Source organism: Vicugna pacos, chromosome 13 (assembly GCF_048564905.1).
Source record: "Vicugna pacos chromosome 13, VicPac4, whole genome shotgun sequence".
Taxonomy (NCBI): domain Eukaryota; kingdom Metazoa; phylum Chordata; class Mammalia; order Artiodactyla; family Camelidae; genus Vicugna; species Vicugna pacos.
Genome location: NC_132999.1, coordinates 40,444,571 through 40,459,019, shown reverse-complemented (window position 1 = coordinate 40,459,019; position 14,449 = coordinate 40,444,571). Strand labels below are relative to the sequence as shown.

Below are 14,449 nucleotides of genomic sequence, written 5' to 3'. Positions count from 1 at the left end.
ATGCTGTATTTTTTGAACAAAGCCTAACATGAAAGCCTGTTTCCTCAGGGTATACTCAGTGGGATTCAGATCTGGGGGCCCTGGAAAAATAGGAAGAAGGGCCTGGGGACTGGAAGTGAGCAGCTTTTGCCTTCAGGAAGGAAGTGCCTGTGCAGGAAGTCGCTCCTGGGGAGGTGCTGAGCTGAGTAAATGTTAATATTCTTGTAACGTAGACCCGACCCCGGGAAGGGACTCATCACGTGAGGACTAGACTGAGGAGCAAACAGATCAAGCAGCAGTCTGTTCCTGGGACAAAACAGCTTGATCCTGCTGCTCAGACCCTCCCTTGCCCCTGCTGGGGAGGAAGGTGGGAGGAGGAGGGCAGTGAGCCTAAATGCCTTCTCGTGGAAGCACATGCCCACACCAAGTACCCACACTTCGTGGGCTCTCACATGAAGAGATGTGCGAGGTACAGACTGCTCAGGCCTCAGAAACACAGATGCGTGCACATCTGTGTATCCCCTGGTTCACAAACACACCTCCAGGTACACAGGTTACACACCCACAAGGCTTCACATGATACTGGGTACACAGTGATGCTTGAAGAGGCACGTGCACAGGCCAAAAACGGAGCAGGAAAGTCCATCCTCTCCCAGTACCATTAGTTCCAGGGTACAAGTAATCAGAGTACTCACTGTCAGAGGATAAAGCTCTGGGAGGGAACTGCTCTTAAACTGAGGGTTGTCACTAAGACCCAAGGATTCTGATATGATGAACCTAAGATGCTCCAGCCTCGTGGGTTGGGAAAATAGGCCAGGAATTTGATGTTTTGGTGCCCACTGGGACCTCAGACTCCTGGCTCCTTGCTTAGGAAGGGAGGGACTGTTGCTTCCTTAGGGTCTGCCCCCTCCAGGTCTGGAGGGTGCTTTGGGCTCTTGGTGTCCTTCTCTGGCTGTGCCAAGGGGAACTATGGAAGTGGAGAGCATTTCTGTCGGCAGAGCTCTTCTGGTTCAGGTTTCATACAGACCAGCAGCTCCCTGGACGACACGGGACTCCCAGGCCTCTCCAGCAGAGAAGCAGCCAGCCCGGCTCAGGCTTAGCCTGTTGCCACATCTTAGGGCCCGGAAGCAAGAGTGTCAGGCCCTAGCTTTATTCTTGAAGAAAATCTGATTCCTGGTGACAGGGTGGGAAAGAGCCCAGTAGGTGGAGCTGCTGCCCCTTCACTGGGGTTAGTTCTCAGGATGCTGGTGTCCACTTAGCACACTGCTTCTGTAGAAAGCGTCCTGTACTCCGTGGGCGCTTAATATGCATTTGTTTATTGAATTTAATGCCATGTGGGAGAGCCCTTGTGAAAAAAGATTTTTCTCCACCCCAGCTCCCCCAGCTGGAGATGAGGGTGGCCCCCAAACAAGGACTGGGCAGGAAAAGATTTTCCCCTCCCATTTCTAATGAGGACCATGAAGGAAAAGTGTCTTGGGAGTCCCAGGTTGTCTAGAGAGTGGTCCCACCCAGACGTGGTCTGGGTCTCCCCGCGTGTGATTCTGAGCATCTGTTTATGGCTGGCTGTCTCCGCTGCTGCTGGCTGTGGGGCAGCAAACCATTTGAGCTGCACGTCCTCCAGCAGGGAAGGCAGCCAGCAGATGCAGGCTCGCTCTGCCTACCTGCAGAGGCCGGTGAGGCCGGAGCCTGTTGGGACTTGAGACAGTGAGGCAAGTGGGTGTATGGTGCTGGCCTCCTTCCTCCAGCTCTCCCAGTGCCTCATATACTGGGGGTTGGGGAAGGGTGGGCTGACGCTTGGGTGGGAGTCCTGGCCCAAAGGCCCAGGTGAGTGGAGGAGTCAGGGTCGGACCTGAAATTACCATCTTGAGGCTGAGCTGGCAGCTTTCTTGGAGTTGCCTCCTGGGGTCAGAGGGTGCACTCTCTTTTGCCAGCCAGCTCACGGGTCCTCCCTGCTGGCAGGGCTCCCAGCCGGCTCCCTGGGTCTGTCTCAACAGAAAGGGCAGGGAAGGAGCAGATAAGCTACGCAATTCCAAGGGGGCAGAGCTTCCCTTCCTAAGTCCAGCACATAGAGTTAGGAGGTTCAAGAGCCTGCCCAGCTCATGCTGCTGCAGGTTCTCCTGTCCTAACTTCTCTGGTCAGAGGGAAGAAATCGCTCCCATTTCTTCAGGCTCCCTGGAAGGGATCTCCCTGTTCCTTACTCCTAGATCCATCATCATTACTTCTGGGAAGCTGTCTAATCTGTCTCTCTCCTAACTGGAGTTGGTATCTTGTTCTCCCTGCCCAGTCCTGTCTGCTTCACTCGGTGGCCCTGGTAATGACCATGGCCATGTCCTCTCGTGTGAGGGGAGCAGACTGGTGTCAGGGTGCTGGTGCTGCGCAGGTGGTGGTAGAGGCTGGTCTGAAACGGAGCCAAAGACCGAGCTGTTTCTCGGCAAGAGGAGTTTGTCTGAGGACTGTTGTGTTTGGGGTTGAGGGTGGAAAGGAAGCCCTTTCCTTTCCTCCTGTCATCTGTCACCTGACGGCCAAGCCCAGATAGTAAGTGTTAATGAAATTGTGGTGCCCCACAGAGGCAGCTGGGCAGCCCCCCCACCGCCCTGAATTCAGCCTGACTCATTTACAGCTCTCTCCCAGTTCCCCCTAAGGCTTCTCTCTGAGGTGACAAATGTGGGGGGGTTGGTTTCAGGTTTCATGTTTTCACATTACTGGGTGGAAAAAATAACCTTTCCAAACCCCAAAACCAGCTTCTACAGCAGAAACAACATGTCCTGAGAGTACTGAAAATTTCCCCATCTTCTCTCAGCTGTTCAGCGACGCTGAGGCCAGTGACTGAGGGGTTCAGAGGAGTGGGGGTTGGAGCCGGGCTGAGTAGAGTGTTGGGGACAGTCCCTTTGGAGGTGGTGGCAGCACTTACCTTCCTGCATAAAGACAGGGGAGGACCTTTGCAGGGCTCTCTAGCTCTGGAGGCTGGTCTCCAGTGGCCAGCCACGGATTGCCAGGGGGCTGGGACAGTCAGCTCAGGATGGGCAGGGACCAGGGAAGGAAGCCACCATCTCTGGCTAATTTGATCCCAGGAGATCGGGGTCAAGTGGCTCTCCCTTGGAGAGGGCTTGAGGTGGAGTGGTAGGTGGGAAGATATAGGGTCCATCTGGCACGTGGAGACTGGGGGTCACCACCCCCTCCTGCTCCTAGCTAGTAGCATTATAAACCCACCCCCTGCCCCAACCCCAACAGGGGCAGATGGCTTCCATGGCAGATGGAGACTAGGCCAGCAGTGGCTGGATGAATCTCAGCCCAGCCTCCCTGGCTAATAAGACAATCCAGAGGGGCAGTGGCAGGATGTGTGTGTCTGTGTGTGTGTGTGTGTGTGTGTGTATGGGATGGAGTCCTGGACTTTCTGGGCCATTCTGGGGGTGAGGGAAAGAGGGAACCCCAGACAGAGTCGTGGACCTTGGGGGCACACCTATGTTTGCTGTGTAGGGGTGGCAGGTGCTCAGGACCCCGACATTGCCCACCTGCCTGGGCTCCTGAAGCTACCCCGGGTTAGTTCTGCAGTGAAGAGGATGGTCCCGGAGTGGGAGTCTCTGCCGCAGCTGGAGCCTGGTCGGCTGGAGGCAGAACCCCTGCCAGGTCCCCGGAGCTCAGGTCCTGGGCAGCAGCTCCTCCCAGAGGGCGCGCCGGTTCATTATGCGCTCGGGCTCCCTCACTGCGCAGGCAGGCAGCGGCCTTCATTAGCGGGGGAGCTGGGGTCTGTTTTGGCTGCCTCATCAGCATCAGTGAACTGCGTCCCTGCGAGATTTGATACAATTTAATTAACCTAATTAAAAGCTCTGATTGCAGAGATGATTGGGGTAGCGCCAGCAGCGACTGCATATTTATAATGAGCTGCAAGGTGTGGGACCGCAGCCAAACGCCACGCATCCTAATGAGCGGGAGCTGGGAGCCAGGGAGCGGGAGAGTGAACGTTTATTTTTGGCAACAATGCCCAGTTCCTCCCTGCCAGGGAGTCAGAGACTCAAGGAGCAGAGATGGACCTGCCTGCAGAGCTCTTCGGTGCAAAGTGGAAGCAGGAATGTATGCCCCAGGTGTCCTGGTGCCTTCAGACGCCCACACGCGCACAGTGGCTGTGTTTTCTGCTTGCAGAGATGGGGGCTGGGACCCCAGCAATGCACTTTTCCTGACTCCATCTCTGGGAGGCAAGGGCTGCCTTCTGAACCATGAGCCCTGGTATGAGGATACGGTCCAGCAGAACCACCTCGATTTCAAGACTTCTGGATCCTTGGGCTCTTCTATCAAACTTGCCGAGGGAGATCAGAGGCTGAGAAGCTGGGTGGGGAATCAGAAAAGGGGTCTGGACGTCCAGGAGACTCAGGTGAGGATCTTGGGCCTGGAGCAGACAGAAGAAACAGGAGAGATGAACCTCCAGCTCATCCTAGACCCCCATCTCCTCACTCTGTTCCGGGAACCCTGCCCAGAGAGGGCCACCTCCCCTGGACTCTCGTCTCCCACTGCCTCTGCCTGGGGAGTCTGGGTTTGTCTGACTCAGCGTTTCCGCTGTAAATCACATCTAATAATAACGAGAGTGAGAGCTGGGGCAGAGAGGCTGTGGGTGAAGGGGGCACTGTTGAGAAGGGGCGCGCTGCCCAGGTGCAGAGGAGTGTTAAGCGTGGAGGGAGCTCCAGGCTGGCAGGAATGGGGGCCTATGCTCTGGAAGCCACCATCAGAGGCGGGGGGGTGAGGGAGGAAGAAGGTGGGAGCAACCCTCCTCTCTCACCCCCACCTCTGCCCGGGGAGCTTGTGTAGGTCACGGGCTCAGCCAGCCTAGCCCAGCCCCCAGTGCTCTGAGTGCCGCCAGGACAAGATGAGATTTGTCCCCAGCCCACCTTGCAGAGCTGCAGCTGTTCAGCTCTCTTATCAATCTTCTCTGTGGGTTTAATCATCTCTCTGTCATCCTGCTGGGGCAGCCCTCCCCTTCCTGGAGCCCGGCTCTCCTCCAATCCCCCCCCCCCCAACACAACCATCCTTCCCTACCTGACTTCTCTTGTAGGAGAGAGAGGTGGGCCAGGGTGGCTTTGCCCCAGCTTTAGTCTCAATGGTTCCTGTTTTTGCCAGATGTTAGCAGGGGTTAGGGGTGGGTAGAGGTGGCACTGGTAGGTAACCTGTCCTTGTGGGGTGCCCATGATCTTTGACTCCACTCCAGGCTGGTAGCTTGGCCATGAGGGCCATTAGCCCAGAGCCCGGAGACTGTGTAGGTGTGGTGTCCATCGCTTCCTCCCTCCTCTCTTCTGCCAGCCCCTCGGGGGCTGAATCCACCCATGCCGTCCAGCCAGCTAGCTCTGGTCTCCCTTCCTGACTGGGTCCTGTGGGTCCCCGCCCCATGGAGCCTTGCAGGACTCTGCGGCCCACGGGCCGGAACCACGAGCCCACAGCTCGGCATGTGTCTTGGGGAAGAGGGTGCCTGGGAGTCAATGGTGCCTGTGTTGTGGTCCAGGCCGGGAGCCAGGGTGCACGAGGCTCTGGGGCCCGTCCTGTGCTGACGTGCAGAGTGACCTTCAGGGCAACTCTTAGGCCCTCTCTGCTTCGCACTCTCTCCCCTCCAGAGTATTTGGGGAATGGGCAGGGAGTGGGTGGCATGGGTGGTGTATGCATCCCTCAGAGGGCATATGAGAGAGGGCCCTTCCTCCTCCGCTTGCCACTCCCACCCCGGGCACTCTCAGTGCACGTGGAAAGCCGGCTGTTCCCCATTTCTCTGAAGGGGATGGAAGGTCCCAGAGAGGGATAGGACTCGCCTGGGCATCAGGCATCTTTTCCTTGAGGTGGGGGCTGAGAGGGTCCCTCAGGAGGGGCCCACAGGTTCTGGAGGGGCACTGACTAGCCTTGGGCTGCAGGGGGCTTGCTCCCTGCAGCCCAAGGCTGGGCTCCGGAGGACAATGGCGTGTTGATGAGGCTTTGGTCCTGGTCTCACATGACCCAACGGGGGTGGCTGGACCGCACGTGGCTGAGCCGCCTGGACTGACCTTTGGTCGCTGGCTGAGGAAGAGAGGAAGCCACGAAGCTCCCTCCCACTCAGTACACCCAGGGCACCCTGCCGCCCCCACCCCAGGAACAGCCCTCTGGGTACACATAGTCTTCACCTACCTCCTCCTTCTGGCCTTCCTCTTCCCTTCCTCTTTGCTCCGCTCTGTATAAGTGTATATTGTACATGAGCATATCTGTCTGTGTGGCAGCCAGACAGTGAAGGACAGTGAGAGAAGGACCCCCCTTTAATGGGTTCTTTCCAATCAAGGATGAAGTTTCTTCCACTGTGGGGACAATTGTGGGGAACAGGGTGGGGCCAAAGTGTAGGTGTGTGTCTACGCACATGTGTTCATGGGCACAGGTGGACACGTGTGTGTGTGCACATGGAGGACAATGCCCCCTAACCTGCCCTGTCCTATGACCTCTGTCCTCCTCTGGTGGGAGGCGGGGGATATCTATGGTCAGTTATCTTCCAGTTTGGGCTGGAGCCACATCCCCCTTTTGGCACAGGGCCAGAGTGTTACTTTCAAAAGGAAAAAGGAAGACATTTTTTATTTTGGGAGGAGGGGAGAGGAAGTTGTGTAATTAGCGTAATCAATTGCACTAACCAAAAATTACCATTCAGAGTTTGGGGTTTTCTTGGGCATGAGCCACCTGGTCCTCCTTGCTTGGCCCTGCAATGAACTTTTCTCTGCTCCAAAACAAAGGCAAAAACAAAACAAAACAAAACAAACAAACAAAAAATGACCGTTCAGGGAGAAGACAAGGTGCATCCACGTGTGCACACACACACACACTGGGAGTTATGCACAGACACGTGTACACAGAAGGAAAGTTGAGATACAGAGAGATAGGGAGGTAGGGATATACTTACACCTATGGTTCTTGAAAGGAGTTATCTGTCCCGCTTCCTCTTCCTCAACAAGGCAGATATAGAAAAGCAGGTTTTATCTCAAGAGACTCTTTCCCTGAAATCTCCAGGGGGCTGAGGCCCTGGGCCTCTGAGATGGGGCAAGCCAGCACAAATGACTTGCTACAGCAGTTTGAAAGTGGCCTGACTTTGTTACATAATATTACAAATATTACGTGAAGATTTTTTAAGGAGTCCTCCTCTGTCGGGAGCCCCATCCAAGTTTTTCACTAGGGCCAGTCCACCCCAATATCCCTTTGGTGGCCCTGGGAGTATGTTGAGGGAGGTTACATTCCCAGATCTGGGGTTGGGTGGGAGTGGGGTGTCCAGATGCTGTTGTGAGGAGGCCTGTGGGGACGGGACCGCACATGTACCCTCAGGCTGATTCTCTGGGCTTCTCTTAAATTAACAGCTTTGAGCGGTTTGGTGGAGGGGTGTTTCTGGACGCTCCCCCTCCCTCCCCTCTGTTTTCCTTTCTGGCCACCCCCTGCCCACTCCCCCATAGAGTCCTATTGATCCCACTGGATGCTGGGGAAACCCTGTAGTAGTACGGGAATGGTCCTTAGCACTGAAGCAGGAAGGACAGAGCCTGAAGGGGCTGGGATGGAGGCTGAGGCTGAGGCAGAGGCTGGAGCTGGGATTTGAAGTTGAAGCCAAGATGAACGTGGACCAGTCAGGTTGTTGGAGGTCGGGCTGGCAGGGTGTCTCTTTCAGTCTTGACAGGATTCTGAGAAACCTATTTTGGGGGTCCAAGGCAGATGTTTTCCCCCAATGAAAAGAATGTTTGGTGTCTGCTCTCCCCTCCGAGGGGCGGGACAGTCCCCCTCCCCCTGCTCCTCTCAGCTGAGCAGAGTCATACATCACCAAGGGGCCGGGCTCCCTAGATGTATTGCCCTAATACGTCGCTATAGCAACCCCACTCTAATCCTGCATTATTCTAATGTGGTCCCCCTCCCCACTGTGATGTATAGCTTGAGTCTTGGAGCTGCAAGGCCCCTTCTCTGAGTCTGCTCCAAGCACCCCAGGGATGGGCGGGTCTGAGGCCGGCTTGGCTTCCTTGGGTCCTGTCTTGCTCCTCCTCACCCTGTGCATGGGATCCTTTGTGAGCTGGGCTGTGGAGGTGGGCTGTGGCCCATCGGCCCACCCGCCTGCCCGCCCAAAGAAGGGAAGCAGCAGGCCCTGTGTCCTGGCCCTGGCACATGAGTGCCTGACGCACCGACCCACGCCAGCCTGCCCAGCCTGCCTAGCCTGGGGACCTGAGGCCTTGGGGTTGGGGGCCAGGGCAGGACAATGGCTGCATTCCGGCTGCCAGCCACAGGCCCCCATTGTTCCTGTGGACACTGCGTGCTTGAGGGCCAAGATTCTGGCCCTCACCCCACGTGGGGCGTAGGATGCTACCCGGGCCACTCCCCCGGGGACCATAGAGGGGTGATTCATGGGGTGACCAGGGCACAGCAAGCCCCAGCTGTGCCCAGATTCTGGGGGGTGGGAGGGGGAGGTGACTGAGGGTTGTTTGTGTCAGGGGAGGGGGGGTTGAATAGCCAGAGGACTCAGGGCCGTGGACACTAACCACGTCATCTTGTACTCCTCCTCGTGTGTGGGCTGGTCAGAGAGGCCTCATTGTCAGTGGGGCAGGCCCACCCAGACTAGAAGGGAAGTGAGGATGGAGAGAAGCCACCTCGGAGCTGGGAGGACCCATAGACCACACCTCACACCGCACTGGTGAGGACACTGAGGTCCAGAGAATGGCAAGGTCACACAGCTAGGTGGGGACAGGCCTGGGTCCAGAACATTTCCCCATTTTTCTCTGGTGTTGAGATGATGTTGTCATTTCTGGTAGAAAAACTGAGACCCAGTGGGAATCTTCAGCCCTGGCAGAAGTTATGTTCATAAGCTCCTTCCTCTCCCCCACTTCCTTTGAAATCCCTCTAGTTTAGGTCAGCACCTGGCATCCCTGGAATGAGAAATTAGAGGTAAGGAGAGTCCGAGCGCCATGCAGAGGACATACTGACTACATCTTCTGTAGAGCCCCGAAGAAATGAATTGGGCATGGAGGTTCCCAGTGCTCCAACACACAAGATTCATAGCTGTAACAATAGACTTCATTGTTTCCTCCCAAACAATGGTCTCACTTGGGCTCTCGTGTGCGTATTGTACATGACTGAGAGGTAGGGAAGGGAAGAGGCTGATCCAGGAGTGTTTCGAGGACAGGGAGATTGGTCTTATTTATCTCTGCGTTCCTGCTTCTCAACATAGGGCCTGTTAAATTGGGTGATTGGATGTGTGGATGGATGGTGGATGGTGGATGGTTGGGTAAATGGATGATGAGTGGATGGTTGAAAAGGTAACTAAGAGTGGTATGGATGAGTGGATGGGGGGGTAGATGGGTGAATGGATGGTTGCATGGGTGCATTGGTGGGTTGGTGAATGGAAGAGTGGATGGAGGTAGGACGGATGGATGGTTAAATGAAGGAACGCTCATTTCATATATTGAGGTCCAGAGATGACAAATGACCCAACTTAATGAGGGCCATGTGGGTTATGGACCCAACTCCATGAACAGTGGAGTGAGGCCTGAATCCAGGTACTCCAGGGCCCCACCTTTGAGGCTGGGATGCCCTGTGACATGGTTTGGTGGTCAACCTCTGGGCAGGGTTGCAGCAGAACCAGGAGTTGGGACCTGGAGGAATTTATAGTTAGATTAGTGTCATGGTAGATGGCTTTGCAGGGTTTAGGGGTCTTGACCCTGAGTTGACTCTTCTGTGCTGGGGTCAGAGGAGGTGTGTGGAAGGGTCCTGAGCAGGGCAAGAAGAGGCACGAAGCTTTAGGAAGGGGGAATTTGTGGAGTCTAGGGACTTTGGGGCTGAGTGGTTTTGCCTCCCCGGGATCAGACCCTGAGCTAGGAGCCCCAGAAGTGACCCCCCTACTCACTCTTCCTGACCCAGCTTAATGGTACCACCTTCTATGAGGCCTTCCCTGACCCTATGGGTGCTGTCTCTCCAGAACCCAGCCCAGAACCTTAGTACTTAGAAGGGATTCTGAGTGTATTACCAGGGGCTCGGGGTTGCCACAAGAGTCACAAGTGGGGAATCGGCTGGGAAATTGCACCTGCCACTAATTTTCTGGGTCATTTTGGGCAAGTCCCTTAACATCCTTGGGCCCCTGTTTCCTCATCTGTGGACTGGGAATGGAGAGCTTGAACTTTTCTTCCCAGAATGGTTTTGAGGATGAAGAGAAATAATTCTGGAGGGAAAAGAGTACTATGCATGATTTTTCGGCACTGCTTCAGTCCCAGCAATAATACAGTAATATACACTGTGCATATAAAGTTGACTTTATAGCTAACATTTAACGGGCACTTACAACATGCCAGGCTCCCTTCTAAGTGCTTATGTAGATCATCTCGCAACTAATCCTCACAGCAATCCCATCAGGCAAGTGCTATCATCATCTTCTTTTGACTGATGAGGAAACTGAGGTGTGGAGAGCATACATGGCTTGCCCAAGGTCCCGTGGGTGGTAGGTAGTACAGCCAGGATGAAAGGCTGGGCAGACGCCAGGGCCCGCATTCTTGGCCACTCTATGGAGCTGCTCAGGACACGGTGCTCTGAATGGACACATCAGGAGGGCTTCTTAATTTTCTTGGTGATTCCTGGCACGTCAGCCAACTTCCCTGAGTCTCATGGGATTGACCTGATTGCAGGGTGGTGGAGAAGGGGGCAGATCCTAGCCAATTAGCTCCAGTACCCCTTGGTCCCCACTTCTCTCCTGACCCAGTCCTGAGTTCGGGGATCCCCTCCGTTTTGAGTACATACCCCAAGCACTGGGCACTGCTCTTCACCCCACCGGGGAGTGGAAAAATTACACAGACCTGGGTGTCAGAAATGGGTTTTGTCCCAGGCGGCATCCTTAACTAGTCTTGCTGCCTTAGACAAGCCACTCAAATTCTCTGGGCATCAGTTTCCTCATCTGCAAAATAGGAATGGTTAATGTCAGATAATGAAAATAAAGCACAAAGTCAGTGCTTGGATAAGTATTATGGCAGAGTGCTTTGGACAGAGTGAGGTCCGAGGTAAATATTCACTACATTTTGGTTTTCATACCCTGCCCAGGCCCTACGATAAAACAGCTTTCATTTATCCATCACCTACTTATACTAAGCATTACATGTACATCATGCCTTTTAACCCTCAAAATAACTCTATGATGTAGGGATTGCTGTTGGCACGGTATCAGGAAACTGAGGCATAGAAAGGGTAAGGAGTTGGTTTAAAGTCATACAGCTGATAAGAGGTGGAGCCAGGATTTGTACCCAGATCTGTCTGGTCCACAGCTCCTATGCTTCATCATTTGGCTCTCTGCCTCCCTCGAGACATGGAGAGCATCCCCAGGGACTTTGATGACAATAGGAAAAGGCAGGTGACCCACAGTGGCAGGAGGGGGCCTTGCCAGAGGGCCAGGTCTGTCCATGAGCTACTGGGGTCAACTCTAGCCATTTCTGCAGGGAGGGAGCATTCCCTCTTACCCAGGGCCGGCCAGCCCCAGGGAAAGGTCATGGATGGTGACAGTTTCCCTTCCTGAGTGGGGAGGGCAGTAGCAGCGCAGGGTCCAGGTCTGCTCCTGTTCAGAGCTGAATAATCTGGAGCCTTTGAAGAAGGATTTCTGAAAAGCCATCAGGAGTGAATCATTGACTCAGGGAGGCGATGAATCAAAGGGGAGTTCATAAAACAGCAAATGAATCGGGTGTGAGAACGACGGAGGCACTGCTATTCCCCAGAACCCTCCGGGGACAAGAGAGCCGAGAGAAAAGAAATAAAAATAACACGGGGCCTTACGCCTGCTACAAACCCGAGTCGCCCCTCCTTCCATGTGGAAAGACGGAGAGGACAGAGGGATGAGACCCAGTGGTAGGTGAAGTGGGGCCAGAGGGAGGCTCCCAGGGCGCGCTCGGCTCCCTGGTCCAGGCTGCGGGTGCAATTAACAAACAAACGCCTTTCCCCCTTCTTTCCAGGAGCCCTCACAAGAAAGAACACTGATTTTGACGAACACCCAAAATAATGTGAGATCAGGCACCATGCATTATGCATGAGGTCTGATTTAACATGAACATTATTTCTTGTGTACGAGACCATATGCCTCCGTGCTGTCTCTGCAGCCTAATAATACCCAGACCCACCCTGGTCAGGCTCAGCCAGAGACATGTCCACTGGGGGCATGTGTGTGGTGGGGGGGCCTTGAAGCAGAGCCTTCCTGGTACTTGGCTCATCTCAGGGGAGTCCATTCAGATGCCCTGGAGGTGGGTGGGAGGTAGGTCGTGCCCCCTGGAGAAACACCAGGGAGCTAGGGGTGTGTGTTACAGTGTGAAAGTACCAGCGTTTGTGTGTGTGTGTGTGTGTGTGTGTGTGTGTGTGTATGTGACTAGGTGATGCTGGGTTCATGGTGTGGCGATGTGGGGACATGTGTTTAGCTGAGGTTGTACTGCACGAGAGGGACGACGGCAGGAACGGATAGATCTAATTGCTGCGTGTGTTTGTATATATACACGCATATGTATGTGTGGGGGTGTGTGTTTAAAAAATAAGATCACACATACATACAAACACACAGCCTAACTTTAATTATCTGAAAGAAGCAGGCGAGATCTGGGAGGAGCTGGGAACAATGATGAGCAGGGATGCGTTTGGAAAGCAGTTTATGGGGTGGGTGCTTGAAATCCCCAGAGGAGGGGAATCCCATCAAGGGATGGGGAGGATGGTTGTGTGTGTTACATCAAATAGCACAGGTGTCAGGCATCCAGTGACTCTGAAGGGCTCAGTGCCAAAGGCCCTGGCATTGGACAGACAAATGGTGTATGGGTGTGCCCGTGAGGGTGTCAGCATGTGCGTGAGCGAGCAAGCTGGCAGAGTGTGCCTCGGGGTTTTAGCTGGTTGAGAGGCGTGGGGGCGATGGGTGTGATTGGGAGTGAGACAGAGATGGAGGAGGTAGCTGTGATGGCGAATTTCTGAGAACGGCTGTGGGAACAGGCAGGGTGGTAGATGGAGAAGGAAGGGTCCTGGGCCAGCCTGTGTGTGTGTGAAGCAGGACAGCGTCCTGTGGAGGCGGGAGCTGCCTGTGCTCTACCTGGCACCTGCTGTAGAGTAGCCAACATGACGCTGATTTTGGGGTATGCTCAGCCATGAGGTGGCCCTGGTGACTGCTGCCACGTCCCAGCTCAGGGACCAATAGAGGGCAGTCCTCCCACACAGAGGCCTCCCAAGTGGCAAGGGGAGCCCTGAACGAAGGGCCAAATGCTAACTCCAGGGCCTTCAAATATGCCAAGCAAGGACAAGATTGATGGCTACTCTGGCTTCGGTGACTAAGTCTGACGTCCCGGATGGATCCCCTTTGCTAAACCTTTAGGGAGCAGCTAGGCCAGGTAACCAACCTCCTCTCACTGCCCAGGTGTGTCTCCCTTCTGGAGCTCAAGCCCTCCTGGGGAAAACCTGGGACTGAGTGTGTCACTGAGGGCCTGATCCTCCCACATGCAGGCCCTGAAGCTCTCCAGAGGAGACCGGATTCTAAAGAGCACAAAGTGGGCAGCTGTGGCTGGGGGTGGACTGTGGACATCCAGTTGAATCCTGGGGTCAAGGGATGATTGACAGGTCCTCAGCTATGCAGCATAGAAGCCAGGGCCACTTCCTGGGGAAGATGGTTGGGGGCGGGGGTGGGTGGGAAATTCAGATGTCCTTGAGTTTCAGGGCCAGGTACCTTCTGGGTCTGCCTGGATAATCACAGGTGACCACAGTGGCTACCTTCCGTCTTCCTATTTTAGCCAATCCCCGACTGCAAATGTTCTCCCAGCTCAAAGCAGTAGCAGTTTAGCAGGGACTTTTTCTTCCCCCTGCTATGCCTGGGAGCCACACAGAAGCACACACACAAATTCATCCACCAACACACAGAGGTTCACGTAGGGAGAGGGAAGCTCTCTCTACCAGAATCTGTGGCTGCATGATCTTAGGAAATCATTTTGTTCAAATGAGAAGGGGAGGGAGATGGGATCAGGAAATCCCAAATCTGCCGGGGAAAAGCTTGGGCCTCCTGGGAGGTCAATGTTAGGGACATCTGCTCTCTTGAAGGTAAGGAAGTTTGAAGGTCTCAGGAGGGAGCAGGTAGATCTGCATACATCTGGGATGGAAAAACCACGGTCAAGCTCACAGCCGACTGCCGTTCCTGGACTCCATTCTATCCAGGGAGACTCCAGGGAAAAATATTTCTCTGTATTTCCTAAGGTTTCCTCCTTATACAGTTAGCTATGGTTCCTACCATTATCCCAGGCTGGAGACTGGGGGAAGGAGCCCCCAGAGGCCTTCTGTGACCACGCGGTGGGTGACAGGGTAGCTGTCCCAGGTTGGTGTCTCATTAAGCAAAATCCTCGCCAGCCGGGAGATTTTTTTTCCATCTCTTTGCCCACTTTTTTTCCTTCTTTTTGTACTACTCCTCAGCTGCTGCTGGTTCTTGGGGGCCACATTGTTTTGCTGTTTTTGAGTTGACTTGCTTAAATAATAA

At 54.6% G+C, this 14,449-nt stretch overlaps 1 long non-coding RNA gene across 4 annotated transcripts; it reads right to left on the bottom strand.

Annotated features, from left to right (window-relative positions):
- Positions 1-3,925: 3,925 nt before the first annotated feature.
- Positions 3,926-11,725, bottom strand: LOC140700706 (uncharacterized). Of its 4 annotated transcripts, XR_012079264.1 has the most exons (7): positions 10,268-11,725; positions 8,475-8,858; positions 6,869-7,640; positions 6,603-6,685; positions 6,115-6,157; positions 5,766-6,006; positions 3,926-4,363 (listed from the first exon to the last, which is right to left on the bottom strand). It is a non-coding gene; the product is annotated as an uncharacterized lncRNA (long non-coding RNA). The 4 variants fall into 4 exon arrangements; XR_012079263.1 differs by having other exon boundaries at positions 8,475-11,725; XR_012079262.1 differs by lacking the exons at positions 8,475-8,858; positions 10,268-11,725 and having other exon boundaries at positions 6,869-7,751.
- Positions 11,726-14,449: the final 2,724 nt, after the last annotated feature.